Consider the following 15,256-nt stretch of genomic DNA (forward strand, 5'->3'; position numbering starts at 1 on the left):
TGGTATGGTCAGATAGACTAGTGGTTAGAGGGATGGGTTAATAACTGGTATGGTCAGATAGACTAGTGGTTAGAGTGGTGGGTCAGTAACTGGTATGGTCAGATAGACTAGTGGTTAGAGTGGTGGGTCAGTAACTGGTATGGTCAGGTAGACTAGTGGTTAGAGTGGTGGGTCAGTAACTGGTATGGTCAGATAGACTAGTGGTTAGAGTGGTGGGTCAGTAACTGGTATGGTCAGATAGACTAGTGGTTAGAGTGGTGGGTCAGTAACTGGTATGGTCAGATAGACTAGTGGTTAGAGTGGTGGGTCAGTAACTGGTATGGTCAGATAGACTAGTGGTTAGAGTGGTGGGTCAGTAACTGGTATGGTCAGATAGACTAGTGGTTAGAGTGGTGGGTCAGTAACTGGTATGGTCAGATAGACTAGTGGTTAGAGTGGTGGGTCAGTAACTGGTATGGTCAGATAGACTAGTGGTTAGAGTGGTGGGTCAGTAACTGGTATGGTCAGATAGACTAGTGGTTAGAGTGGTGGGTCAGTAACTGGTATGGTCAGATAGACTAGTGGTTAGAGTGGTGGGTCAGTAACTGGTATGGTCAGATAGACTAGTGGTTAGAGTGGTGGGTCAGTAACTGGTATGGTCAGGTAGACTAGTGGTTAGAGTGGTGGGTCAGTAACTGGTATGGTCAGATAGACTAGTGGTTAGAGTGGTGGGTCAGTAACTGGTATGGTCAGATAGACTAGTGGTTAGAGTGGTGGGTCAGTAACTGGTATGGTCAGATAGACTAGTGGTTAGAGTGGTGGGTCAGTAACTGGTATGGTCAGATAGACTAGTGGTTAGAGTGGTGGGTCAGTAACTGGTATGGTCAGATAGACTAGTGGTTAGAGTGGTGGGTCAGTAACTGGTATGGTCAGATAGACTAGTGGTTAGAGTGGTGGGTCAGTAACTGGTATGGTCAGATAGACTAGTGGTTAGAGTGGTGGGTCAGTAACTGGTATGGTCAGATAGACTAGTGGTTAGAGTGGTGGGTCAGTAACTGGTATGGTCAGATAGACTAGTGGTTAGAGTGGTGGGTCAGTAACTGGTATGGTCAGATAGACTAGTGGTTAGAGTGGTGGGTCAGTAACTGGTATGGTCAGGTAGACTAGTGGTTAGAGTGGTGGGTCAGTAACTGGTATGGTCAGATAGACTAGTGGTTAGAGTGGTGGGTCAGTAACTGGTATGGTCAGATAGACTAGTGGTTAGAGTGGTGGGTCAGTAACTGGTATGGTCAGATAGACTAGTGGTTAGAGTGGTGGGTCAGTAACTGAAAGGTCGCTGGTTTTAAAACCTGAGCCATCAAGGTGAGAATCTGTCGATGTGACCTGAAGCAAGACACTTGCATCTAATTTGCATCAGGGTCACCTTGCTACTATGTCTGACCCTTTAAAACAACACATTATACTGCACCTATCATACTACTATGGCTGACCCTGTAAAACAACACATTATACTGCACCTATCATACTACTATGGCTGACCCTGTAAAACAACACATTACACTGCACCTATCATACTACTATGGCTGACCCTGTAAAACAACACCTATCGTACTACTATGTCTGACCCTTTAAAACAACACATTACACTGCACCTATCATACTACTATGGCTGACCCTGTAAAACAACACCTATCATACTACTATGGCTGACCCTGTAAAACAACACCTATCATACTACTATGGCTGACCCTGTAAAACAACACCTATCATACTACTATGGCTGACCCTGTAAAACAACACATTACACTGCACCTATCATACTACTATGGCTGACCCTGTAAAACAACACATTACACTGTACCTATCATACTACTATGGCTGACCCTGTAAAACAACACATTTCACTGCACCTATCATACTACTATGGCTGACCCTTTAAAACAACACATTTCACTGCACCTATCATACTACTATGGCTGACCCTGTAAAACAACACCTATCATACTACTATGGCTGACCCTGTAAAACAACACATTGCACTGCACCAATCTGATGGCTGTGACAATCAATTATTTTAAAAGCTAACCAACTTAAAGAAAATTACATCATTGATTTTTTTTTATTACAACAGTTAATTTAACAATGCTGTTTATAAATATTGTTGACATTTATCCAAGGACACCTTGACTTGCATTACACCCTCACTGCAGAAAAATATTCTCATGAAATCACATGACTTCTAGTTAGAGAAAAGGATTCCTGTAAACATGGCCTGCTACAAGCAGGAAACAAGTTATGGACCAACCAGAAATGTCACATATCTGTTTGACAGTAACCCTGGATGATGAATGTGTGAACTATCTTGTCATCTCTTTGGCTAACCACATTGGAACATTCTAGTCTTTAAGGACATGAACTGGCAGAACAGGTTTCAGCAAAGTATGGAGTCATTGTTTTCAGGAAGATGTAACCATGGTGATAGGAGAGACAGGAGGCAGACTAAGGGCAAGGGAAGCCACCTGAACTACTGTCCTACAAAGACAAACAGCATCTACACAAACAGCCACCTGATCTACTGTCCTACAAAGACAAACAGCATCTACACAAACAGCCACCTGAACTACTGTCCTACAAAGACAAACAGCATCTACACAAACAGCCACCTGATCTACTGTCCTACAAAGACAAACAGCATCTACACAAACTGCCACCTGAACTACTGTCCTACAAAGACAAACAGCATCTACACAAACAGCCACCTGAACTACTGTCCTACAAAGACAAACAGCATCTACACAAACAGCCACCTGAACTACTGTCCTACAAAGACAAACAGCCACCTGAACTACTGTCCTACAAAGACAAAGAGCATCTACACAAACAGCCACCTGAACTACTGTCCTACAAAGACAAACAGCATCTACACAAACAGCCACCTGAACTACTGTCCTACAAAGACAAACAGCATCTACACAAACAGCCACCTGAACTACTGTCCTACAAAGACAAACAGCATCTACACAAACAGCCACCTGAACTACTGTCCTACAAAGACAAACAGCATCTACACAAACAGCCACCTGAACTACTGTCCTACAAAGACAAACAGCATCTACACAAACAGCCACCTGAACTACTGTCCTACAAAGACAAACAGCATCTACACAAACAGCCACCTGAACTACTGTCCTACAAAGACAAACAGCATCTACACAAACAGCCACCTGAACTACTGTCCTACAAAGACAAACAGCATCTACACAAACAGTGAATCTGAGAAAAATGACTTTAAAGTTTGTTTTCTAGTCCATGCATATCAGCCATGACCACTGATCTGACCTATGACCCCTAAAATACTGATACTACACTCTGCCTTGGTATGACCTTTAATAGCTGTCTGGGTAATGAAACAGCAAAGAGCAGTATCTAGAAATCTAAATGTGTTGATCCAGCTTTCTTGTTGTTTTCTGTTTGATGGAAACAGTTTGAGAGTTCTAACTACATTCCAACTATTTTTAATGGTGTTATGTAGTTGTGTTGTCATGTTGTGAATGTTGTATTGTAGTAACCAACTGTATTTAATGGTGTTATGCAGTTGTGTTTTCATGTTTTGAATGTTGTATTGTAGTAGGCCTAGCCCTCACCAACAGAGACAGCAACAGACGACACAGAGAAAGTGATGGAGAGAGGCAGAGGATGGGTGTGTACAGTAGACTGGGATTCTAATTACTGCACTGCGCATGTGTGTGTGTGTGTGTGTGTGTGTGTGTGTGTGTGTGTGTGTGTGTGTGTGTGTGTGTGTGTGTGTGTGTGTGTGTGTGTGTGTGTGTGTGTGTGTGTGTGTGTGTGTGTGTGTGTGAGAGAGAGAGAGTGAGAGGGTGTTTTGGTACTGTAGGATTCTTTAATCAATGTGGCTCATTGGACAGGTCAGAGTCTCAACACAATTGAAAACTTACCATCAATAAAACACCAAATGATGGAATTTCTTGTGGAAGAATGGTGTCACATCCCTCCAACAGAGTTCCAGACAGTTGTAGAATGTATTCCAAGGCACATTGTAAGAGCTGTTAAGAGAGAGGGAGTGGGAGAGAGAACAGGCAGAACCTGATATGTAAATGAGCAGAGCAAATGAAAGTAACTTTCTTCGACCGAATGATCATTCAGACTCTGTTTCTATTGAGAGATAAAAGGTAAGACGACGATTGTCATGTGTATTAATATAGTTGATGATATTGTTATGTGTATTCATATAGTTGATGATATTGTTATGTGTATTAATATAGTTGATGATATTGTTATGTGTATTAATATAGTTGATGATATTGTTATGTGTATTCATATAGTTGATGATATTGTTATGTGTATTAATATAGTTGATGATATTGTTATGTGTATTCATATAGTTGATGATATTGTTGTGTGTGTTAATATAGGTGATGATATTGTTATGTGTATTAATATAGTTGATGATATTGTTATGTATATTCATATAGTTGATGATATTTTGGTTGACAGTGTTATAATAGTCCAACTCTCCTTAAAATGTTTTTGATGTAAATTAGATGTGTGGGGTGAATTCGTTCTGTGCCCATCTGTGTGCGCCAGGGTGATCACTCCTACACTATCTAGAATCTAAAAGGGTTCTTTGGCTGTCCCCATAGGAGAACCCTTTGTAGAACACTTTTGGGTTCCATGAAGAACCATTTCCACAGAGGGTTCTACATGGAAGCCAGAAGGGTTCTACCTGGAACCCAAAAGCGTCTCCAATGGGGACTGCCGGAGGACCCGTTTGGAACCCTTTATTCTAAGAGTGTACTGTATCATAGGTCTATAGACTTGTCTTCTCAAAACAGGTTTAAAACACAACAAGCAACAAACAAACATTTTATCTTTCTAATCTACTGTTAATGCTTTTCACTCAGGAAGGTATGTTGTGTGAAAGAGAGACAAATAAATATTGTGGAGAGACTAAGAACAACTTAAACTTCCTCAAAACAGGTTGTGTGTATTCATTAGTGCCATTTAAAACTGTTGGCTGTGGAGTAAACTAATGAATACAACTCAGGTTGTTGCCTACGACTCGGCTGTTTATACCTGATGCTGAAACCTGAACGTAGCCTGAGGGGTATCCTATGATGCAAGCTAGATATACTGGTTTTCTAAAGCTAGCCAGCTTCAGTTAGCTTCACATTCCATCTCAGGCCTCATCCATCAGAATATACAGAGTGCTGGTCATCAGGAAGCTGCTCTCTCAGCAGAACATAAAATATCTCAATGACTTGACATGTTCTGGTTGTGAATTCAGGCTACAAGGTGACAATCCTGTCAGGGATTATTGTAAAGTGTGTAGATAAATTAAATGTAATGTTAGTATAGTGAATGACAGTAAAACACTCCTAACGGTCTACTACTACTGAGACAGGTTGGTGTAATGTTAGTATAGTGAATGACAGTAAAACACTCCTAACAGTCTACTACTACTGAGACAGGTTGGTGTAATGTTAGTATAGTGAATGACAGTAAAACACTCCTAAAAGTCTACTACTACTGAGACAGGTTGGTGTAATGTTAGTATAGTGAATGACAGTAAAACACTCCTAACAGTCTACTACTACTGAGACAGGTTGGTGTAATGTTAGTATAGTGAATGACAGTAAAACACTCCTAACAGTCTACTACTACTGAGACAGGTTGGTGTCAGTTTAATTATACAAAATGGAGCTGACTGGACGTGGTCAACATAAATTCAATATATCAATATTCAGATATTATAGTTCTACATTTAACATTTCATATGATAATGTAATTGTATCATAGTTCCTCTATAGTGTAGTGATCCTCTACATTTCATATGATAATGTAATTGTATCATAGTTCCACTATAGTGTAGTGATCCTCTACATTTTATATGATAATGTAATTATATCATAGTTCCACTATAGTGTAGTGATTCTCTACAATTGGTGAGAACAGCACGATGCGTAGGTTGTTGGCCTTTTACATGTGTGACCTGGGTTCGCTTCCCTGCCCTGCTGTTTGCTACATTGGTGTCAGAAGTGGTATGGTGTCTGTGAGGCCATCAGAATGCATGGCCCGGATGTGTGAGGGGTCTGAGTAGCTGAAGCACGGGACTTGCTTTTGTATTTTCATTTATTTATTTCACCTTGTATGGGGCAGTGTGAGCCAGGTTACAATTCCCATCGAAGAAATAGGGTTAACCCTATTTATACTGATACTGGGTTAACCCTGTTGATACTGATACTGGGTTAACCCTATTTATACTGATACTGGGTTAACCCTATTTATACTGATACTGGGTTAACCCTATTGATACTGATACTGGGTTAACCCTATGTATACTGATACTGGGTAAACACTTTATACTGATACTGGGTTAACCCTATTGATACTGATACTGGGTTAACACTATTGATACTGATACTGGGTTAACCCTATTGATACTGATACTGGGTAAACACTATTTATACTGATACTGGGTTAACCCTATTTATAATGATACTGGGTTAACCCTATTTATACTGATACTGGGTAAACACTTTATACTGATACTGGGTTAACCCTATTGATACTGATACTGGGTTAACACTATTGATACTGATACTGGGTTAACCCTATTGATACTGATACTGGGTAAACACTATTTATACTGATACTGGGTTAACCCTATTTATACTGATACTGGGTTAACCCTAGTTAAAATGATACTGGATTAACACTATTTATACTGATACTGGGTTAACCCTATTTATACTGATACTGGGTAAACACTTTATACTGATACTGGGTTAACACTATTGATACTGATACTGGGTTAACGCTATTGATACTGATTCTGGGTTAACCCTATTTATACTGATACTGGGTTAACCCTATTTATACTGATACTGATACCCTATTGGTGCGATGTATAGGGTGTTTTCCTTGTTCACCAGTGACCTGGGTTCAGAGTCCTGCTGTTTGATACAATATTAATATCATAGACTACCTGAACAAAGAGACAATAATATGAGTGAAAGGATTTCAGGATAATATCAGTGAGTGTTGATTTAGAGTTGTCTTCTGGGTTCATCCTTGTAGCTGCCTTTGTCAACAGGGTGAAATGTAACAAATTACATCAGAGTTGGGAGATAACCAGTCCCAGTTTAAATCACCATGACAACCATTTCATTATTTCTCCAGAGCAGCAAGGGAATCTAGAGACTCAACCTTTGTAGAATCACAATCACCTTTATTCGCCAAGTACATTTGCACATACAGATGTAGGATCTTAATTTGAGTCAGTTTACTACAGCAGGAAAATATTCCTCCAGCTACAGGAAATGTGAATTATTATGTGTATTATAATTAATGAACATTTTTGTAGGGGTTGATAAACTCAAGTCTGAAATTTCTAAGACGAAATTACAAACTTAGGAAGACTTTTTAAACCTCAAATACACTACAAGTTTTACATTTCCATTGCAGGAAAGTTCTTCTGCAGTGGGGGATGATTATGATGCTCCTACATCTGTACACATAATTTTACATGGTGATATGGTGCTGCTAGTGATAGACAACATTTAGAGACAGAATACAGACAGAAGAGTTTACACTAAGTTTCTGTACAACATTATACACAACTAGATAGAGTGAACATAGAGCTATAAGAGAATGAACAGTGGATATACCATATACAGTACAGTGGCTATACAGTTGATATACAGTACAGTGGCTATACAGTTGATATACAGTACAGTGGCTATACAGTTGATATAGAGTACAGTTGATATACAGTTGATATACAGTACAGTGGATATACAGTTGATAAACAGTACAGTGGCTATACAGTTGATATACAGGACAGTTGATATTCAGTACAGTGGATATACAGTTGATATACAGTACAGTGGATATACAGTTGATATACAGTACAGTGGATATACAGTTCATAAACAGTACAGTTGATATACAGTTGATATACAGTGCAGTGGATATACAGTTGATAAACAGTGGATGTCCACATTTACAGTATCAGTATAAATATATCTAAGAGAGATGAACAGAGAGCTAATGCAGTATAGTTCAGTTATTTAGTGTACAGTTCAGAGATGGCTTGATGTGGTGTGCAGAAGAGTGCATAGTCCTTTAGTCTCTATGGGCCAGGTGGTGAGGGCCACAGCATAGTCCTTTAGTCTCTATGGGCCAGATGGCCAGTTGGAGAGGGCCACAGCATAGTCCTTTAGTCTCTATGGGCCAGGAGGCCAGTTGGTGAGGGCCACAGCATAGTCCTTTAGTCTCTATGGGCCAGATGGCCAGTTGGTGAGGGCCACAGCGTAGTCCTTTAGTCTCTATGGGCCAAGTGGCCAGTTGGTGAGGGCCACAGCATAGTCCTTTAGTCTCTATGGACCAGAGGGCCAGTTGGTGAGGGCCACAGCATGGGGAAAGAAACTGTTCAGATGGGGGTCTATAAAATCCAATCACATAGGTTTACAGCTTATGACAGCTTCGACGTTATTGTTAATAACTCAAACTGTCCTATTTAGATAAAGACATAATCTCTGTACAGATGTAGGATCTGAATTTGATCACCCTGTTGCAAGAAAATTAAAATGTGTAGTATATTTAAGCTCCAAAAAAGGTTTCTGATAAATTCCACTTTTTCATTTTAAAATTGTTAATTAATAATAATCCACATAATAATTGAAATGTCCTGTTGCTAAATGATTATTTTCCTGCTGTTGCAAACTGGCTCAAATTAAGATCCAACATCTGTAGCAATATACCTCTCTCTAATGTATATGGCTATATCATGATTAACTTTTGACCATTTTACATCTTTTATTTACTGTTGTTTAGGCTGGTTGAATGTGTTGCCTGTGAAAGCTACTTCATCTGCAAGAAAACAGGCGGCTGCACCAGTGACTGTAAGTTATGTGATTTCCTCATATGAAATAAAAAATATGTTTGTAGCCTACGCAGTTACACAATGGCTGTGGCACATATTTCACAGGTTTATTTGAACAGAATAACAACAAAAATATCCAGAAAAACGCATGTCAAAAATGTTATGAATTGATTTGCATTTTAATGAGGGAAATAAGTATTTGACCCCCTCTCAATCAGAAAGATTTCTGGTTCCCAGGTGTCTTTTATACAGGTAACGAGCTGAGATTAGGAGCACACTCTTAAAGGGAGTGTCACGTCCTGACCAGTAAGGGGTTGTTTGTTATTGTAGTTTGGTCAGGGCGTGGCAGGGGGTGTTTGTTTAGTGTGTATTGGGTTTTTTGGGCAATGTTCTATGTTAGTCTATTTCTATGTCTGTGTCTATGTATTCTATTTCTATGCTTAGTTTATTGGGTTGACCTTCAATTGGAGGCAGCTGTTCCTCGTTGCCTCTAATTGAAGGTCCTATTTAATAGGCGTGTTTTTCATTGGGATTTGTGGGTAGTTGTTCCGTGTTTAGCGTTGAGCCTGACAGTACTGTCTTCGTCGTCATTGTTTGTTATTTTGTTTTGTGTTCACGTTCCTTCAATAAAAGAAGATGAGATTACACATTCCCGCTGCATTTTGGTCCACTCCTTACGACGAACGTGACAGGGAGTGTTCCTAACCGCACCTTGTTACCTGTAAAAAAGACACCTGTCCACAGAAGCAATCAATCAATCAGATTCCAAACTCTCCACCATGGCCAAGACCAAAGAGCTCTCCAAGGATGTCAGGGACAAGATTGTAGACCAACACAAGGCTGGAATGGGCTAAAAGACCATCGCCAAGCAGCTTGGTGAGAAGGTGACAACATTTGGTGCGATTATTCGCAAATGGAAGAAACACAAAAGAACTGTCAATATCCCTCAGCCTGGGGCTCCATGCAAGATCTCACCTCGTGGAGTTGCAATGATCATGAGAGCGGTGAGGAATCAGCCCAGAACTACACGGGAGGATCTTGTCAATGATCTCAAGGCAGCTGGGACCATAGTCACCAAGAAAACAATTGGTAACACACTACGCCGTGAAGGACTGAAATCCTGCAGCGCCCGCAAGGTCCCCCTGCTCAAGAATACATACACATGCCCATCTGAAGTTTGCCAATGAACATCTGAATGACTCAGAGGACAACTGGTGAAAGTGTTGTGGTCAAATAAGACCAAAATGGAGCTCTTTGACATCAACTCAATTCGCCGTATTTGGAGGAGGAGGAATGCTGCCTATGACCCCAAGAACACCATCTCCACCGTCAAACATGGTGGTGGAAACATTATGCTATGGGGGTGTTTTTCTGCTAAGGGGACAGGACAACTTCACCGCATCAAAGGGACGATGGACGGGGCCATGTACCGTCAAATCTTGGGTGAGAACCTCCTTCCCTCAGCCAGGGCATTGAAAATGGGTCGTGGATGGGTATTCCAGCATGACAATGACCCAAAACACACGGCCAAGGCAACAAAGGAGTGGCTCAAGAAGAAGCACATTAAAGTCCTGGAGTGGCCTAGCCAGTCTTCAGACCTTAATCACATAGAAAATCTGTGGAGGGAGCTGAAGGTTCGAGCTGCCAAACGTCAGCCTCGAAACCTTAATGACTTGGAGAAGATCTGCAAAGAGGAGTGGGACAAAATCCCTCCTGAGATGTGTGCAAACCTGGTGGCCAACTACAAGAAACGTCTGACCTCTGTGATTGCCAACAAGGGTTTTGCCACCAAGTACTAAGTCATGTTTTGCAGAGGGGTCAAATACTTATTTCCCTCATTAAAATGCAAATCATTTTATAACATTTTTGACATGCGTTTTTCTGGATTTTTTTGTTGTTATTCTGTCTCTCACTGTTCAAATAAACCTACTATTAAAATTATAGACTGATCATTTCTTTGTAAGTGGGCAAATGTACAAAATCAGCAGGGGATCAAATACTTTTCCCCCCCACTGTAGGAAAGACGGGCAGACCCTCGTAGTTCTAGGCTACCTACAAACTATTATAAGGTTAGGTTGACATCAGACATTCAATAGTCAGAGTAGGTTTGAGCTATGATCACTTATCATGCTGACAAACCTGATGGTCTCTGTGATCTGATCTGAACAGGTTTAGACTGGTCATCTATGATATGTAGGTTATATACAGTACATTCTCTGTCCTGCTACTGGTAGGACTATAACATTATGTGAACTGATCTGAACAGGTTTAGGCTGGTCATCTATGATATGTAGGTTATATACAGTACATTCTCTGTCCTGCTACTGGTAGGACTATAACATTATGTGAACTGATCTGAACAGGTTTAGGCTGGTCATCTATGATATGTAGGTTATATACAGTACATTCTCTGTCCTGCTACTGGTAGGACTATAACGTTATGTGAACTGATCTGAACAGGTTTAGACTGGTCATCTATGATATGTAGGTTATAAACAGTACATTCTCTGTCCTGCTACTGGTAGGACTATAACATTATGTTGATCTGAACAGGTTTAGACTGGTCATCTATGATATGTAGGCTATAGCCGAGGTATAGACCTTGATCTGCATATCACTAACAAACTGCTATTACACATTATAACCTAGCCTACTTTACATAATATAACATCTACATATCACTAACAACCCACTACTATACATTATAACCTAGTCTACTTTACATAATATAACATCTACATATCACTAACAACCCACTACTATACATTATAACCTTGTCTACTTTACATAATATAACATCTACATATCACTAACAAACCACTACTATACATTATAACCTCGCCTACTTTACATAATATAAATATCTTACTTGTTGTAAATAAACTTTCTGAATGGATCAATGATTTCCCCCTCAGATCATTCATGCCCATTTTAGCCCTTCTGTCTACATTCTCAGATACATTCAGAAAATAACAGATTGAAAGACAATAAATAGCCTACCTTTAATGAATACAAATAATTGTGAGATTTAGCCTTGTGTTGTTGCACTGTCTATAATTACCTTAACAAACAGTGACTTATTATTATTGACAGTTACCATGGAGATGAAATGTCACAACTACATGTTCATGTGAATTCATTAAATCACCTGACTGTTTCTATGTCTGTTAGTAAGTGTTTTATAAGAGATAATGAATAAATGATAACAATTGACATTCAAGAATTACTGTGTTAACCACAACCAACATGTTGGATCTCTGTTTAGGGGTCAGTGCTCCAAAATGAGTCTCTCTGGGGAGAGAGAGGAGGGGGGCCCTGCCTCTAAAATGAGTCTCTCTGGGGAACATGACACCAAAGCTAAGAGGTGAGATGACAATTTTGTGTAAGAATTATTAAAGAGTTTATTTCAAAAATGCTATTTCCAAAAATATTCACATTTGTTTTTTAATCAGAAATGGTTTCTTATGGGTACCTTCAATATTACTGTTCTCAGATTTTTAATTAATAGTTTTTAGATGTGTATCATTTTAATTTTTTTTATAGCAAAACGCTATATATCCACCTAGATATCTATATATCCGCCTAGATATCTATATATCCACCTAGATATCTATATATCCACCTAGATATCTATATATCCACCTAGATATCTTTATATCCATTGTTTAGCTGGAATGGAATATTTGTATTCTGCATATTTAACAATGATATGTGGTTGTCTCACCTAGCTATCTAAAGATGAATGCACTTACTGTAAATCCCTCTGGATAAGAGCATCTGCTAAATCAGGGGTTCTCAATCGGGGTCTGTGGAGGTACTGCAGGGGCTCCACGGCACCCTGACTGTACTCGTTGCCATGTAAGACATTTGATAGAATTTTCACATGACACGACCACTTTGCCTACTCTTAATTATTGCCTAATATAATGGAATACATATTTTTTTTACAATTTCTGATCGTTGTTACAAGCAGAATTTTGACAATATTACCGTTATATCAAATTAAATCAAAGTTCATTTGTCACGTGCGCCGAATACAACAGGTGTAGACCTTACAGTGAAATGCTTACTTACAGGCTCTAACCAATAGTGCAAAAAAAGGTGTGTGTGTGTGTGTGTGTGTAGGTAAGTAAAGAAGTAAAACAACAGTAAAAAGACATTTGAAAATAAGAGTAGCAAGGTTATATACAGACACCGGTGTCGTGTCTTTGGCATCATTAAAACGGAAGACTTATCTATCAAATAACTCTCTGTAATTATTATTACGCGATTAAACTGATTGATTGTGTAACTGTAATTAACTAGGAAGTAGGGGCACCAAGGAAAATATTCAGGTTACAAAGTTATAATTTTCCTAATATAACTTTCAGATATCATAATATCTGATCTGAGTCTTCTGATTTATGATGTATTCTTTACCTCGTCAGTCTCATTCCAAACGTCGTAAATTGTTGGTTATCTGCATGAACCCAGTCTTTACTATGAGTCATCCATACGTCAATTGTCTTAAAATCATTTATTTACTAAACTAAGTAATTCACAGAAAGGCATACAAAACAGTAGGTATCGTTACAAAGAAATGGTAGAGGAATGTGCCCTAGTGGGCTAAACCGGCATGGCGGCTTGTTAAACAAAAGGGGTGGTTCAGAATTGAATATTATACAGTTTAACTGCTAATCCTTTGCACATGAATGCTCACTCATTATATATATATATTTACGCTCAGTGTGTCGTCGGGATCTTTGTTGGAAAGGTTGTTCTGTTGGGGAGTTCTCTCTCTCTCTCTCTCTCTCTCTCTCTCTCGCGGTTAGAATGGATCTTTCAAAGCGACATTCGTTCATGTCGTTATAGGACAGGTGTTTCCGGCGGTTGTCACGTTCAATGATACCGAATTCCTAGCTGCAGACTAGTAATTAATATCAAAGACTTGTTCTTATTCTGTATCGATAGTCTAATAGTTTAACCAAGTGGTATGGTTAAAGTTCAGTAGCTGGATGCATGGTCAAACTTATTAGCCAACTCGTAATGGAGTGGAGGCCTGGCCTGGGGAAAGAAACCCTGGGTGGGGTTTATATTCGGAATACAGAAAAAGGCTGTCTCATGACGCCAGGTCCTGTCTGTGTCCCTGGGGGTGTGCCGATGACTTGGTAAAACTTTAAACAGAAAATACAATTCTCTCACATTAACATCTTACAAGCATCCCAACATATTCCAAATAGCTTTATCCATATTCATTAATTTTATACAACCATTAGATGTAAGTCTCATAGCTGAGGCTAGTATATAAACATTATTATGGTAATATGGCCGTATTGTCTCTCATGAGTTTCACAAAATTGTACCAAACGGACCATTTCGTAGCTGGATTCTTCACCGATATTTTATACCTTCTCCAGAACATAAATGTTGTTCGGTTCTCCAATTCTGTGAGGTGGAAGAATCCTTTGTTCTCTATACTGTGGCCATGAGGAGAGAATTTCCTCATAGGAATTTACGACCGCTCTCACAGAGCCTGGTGTCAGAAGTATAGAGGTCGGGGATGGTGCATAGAAAAGGCCTGGTGCAGAGGGAGGGGGGTCAACTGTGCTCGCTGTACCCAAAGAGGGCAACGTCATGACACCGGTTAGTCAGGCTTATTGAGGTAGTATGTATATGTAGGTATGGTTAAAGTGACTATACACATATGATGAACAGAGAGTAGCAGTAGCGTAAAAAGAGGGGTTGACGGGTGGGGGAAAAATGCAGATAGCCCGGTTAGCCAATGTGCGGGAGCACTTGTTGGTCGGGCCAATTGGGGTAGTATGTACATGAATGTATAGTTAAAGTGACTATGCATATAAGATAAACAGAGAGTAGCAGGGGGAGGGCACACAATGCAAATAGTCCGGGTAACCATTTGGTTTCCTGTTCAGGAGTCTTATGGCTTGGGGGTAAAAACTGTTGAGATGCCTTTTTGTCCTAGACTTGGCACTCCGGTACCGCTTGCCATGTGGTAGTAGAGAGACCAGTCTATGATTGGGGTGGCTGGGGTCTTTGACAATTTTCAGGGCCTTCCTCTGACACCGCCTGGTGTAGAGGTCCTGGATGGCAGGCAGCTTTGCCCCAGTGATGTACTGGGCCGTACGCACTACCCTCTGAAGTGCCTTGCGGTCGGAGGCCGAGCAATTGCCGTACCAGTCAGTGATGCAACCGGTCAGGATGCTCTCGATGTTGCAGCTATAGAACCTTTTGAGGATCTCAGGACCCATACCAAATCTTTTTAGTTTCCTGAGGGGGAATAGGCTTTGTCGTGCCCTCTTCACAACTGTCTTGGTGTGTTTGGACCATTCAAATTTGTTGTTGATGTGGACACCAAGGAATTTGAAGCTCTCA

General features: G+C 40.0%; 1 long non-coding RNA gene across 1 annotated transcript; it reads left to right on the forward strand.

Moving 5' to 3' along the window:
* Positions 1-3,971: 3,971 nt before the first annotated feature.
* LOC123743541 (uncharacterized) lies at positions 3,972-12,881 on the forward strand. The gene is made up of 3 exons (XR_006770400.1): positions 3,972-4,169; positions 8,836-8,903; positions 12,150-12,881. It is a non-coding gene; the product is annotated as an uncharacterized lncRNA (long non-coding RNA).
* The last annotated feature ends 2,375 nt before the right edge of the window (positions 12,882-15,256 follow it).

Source organism: Salmo salar, chromosome ssa06, assembly GCF_905237065.1.
Source record: "Salmo salar chromosome ssa06, Ssal_v3.1, whole genome shotgun sequence".
Taxonomy (NCBI): Eukaryota; Metazoa; Chordata; class Actinopteri; order Salmoniformes; family Salmonidae; genus Salmo; species Salmo salar.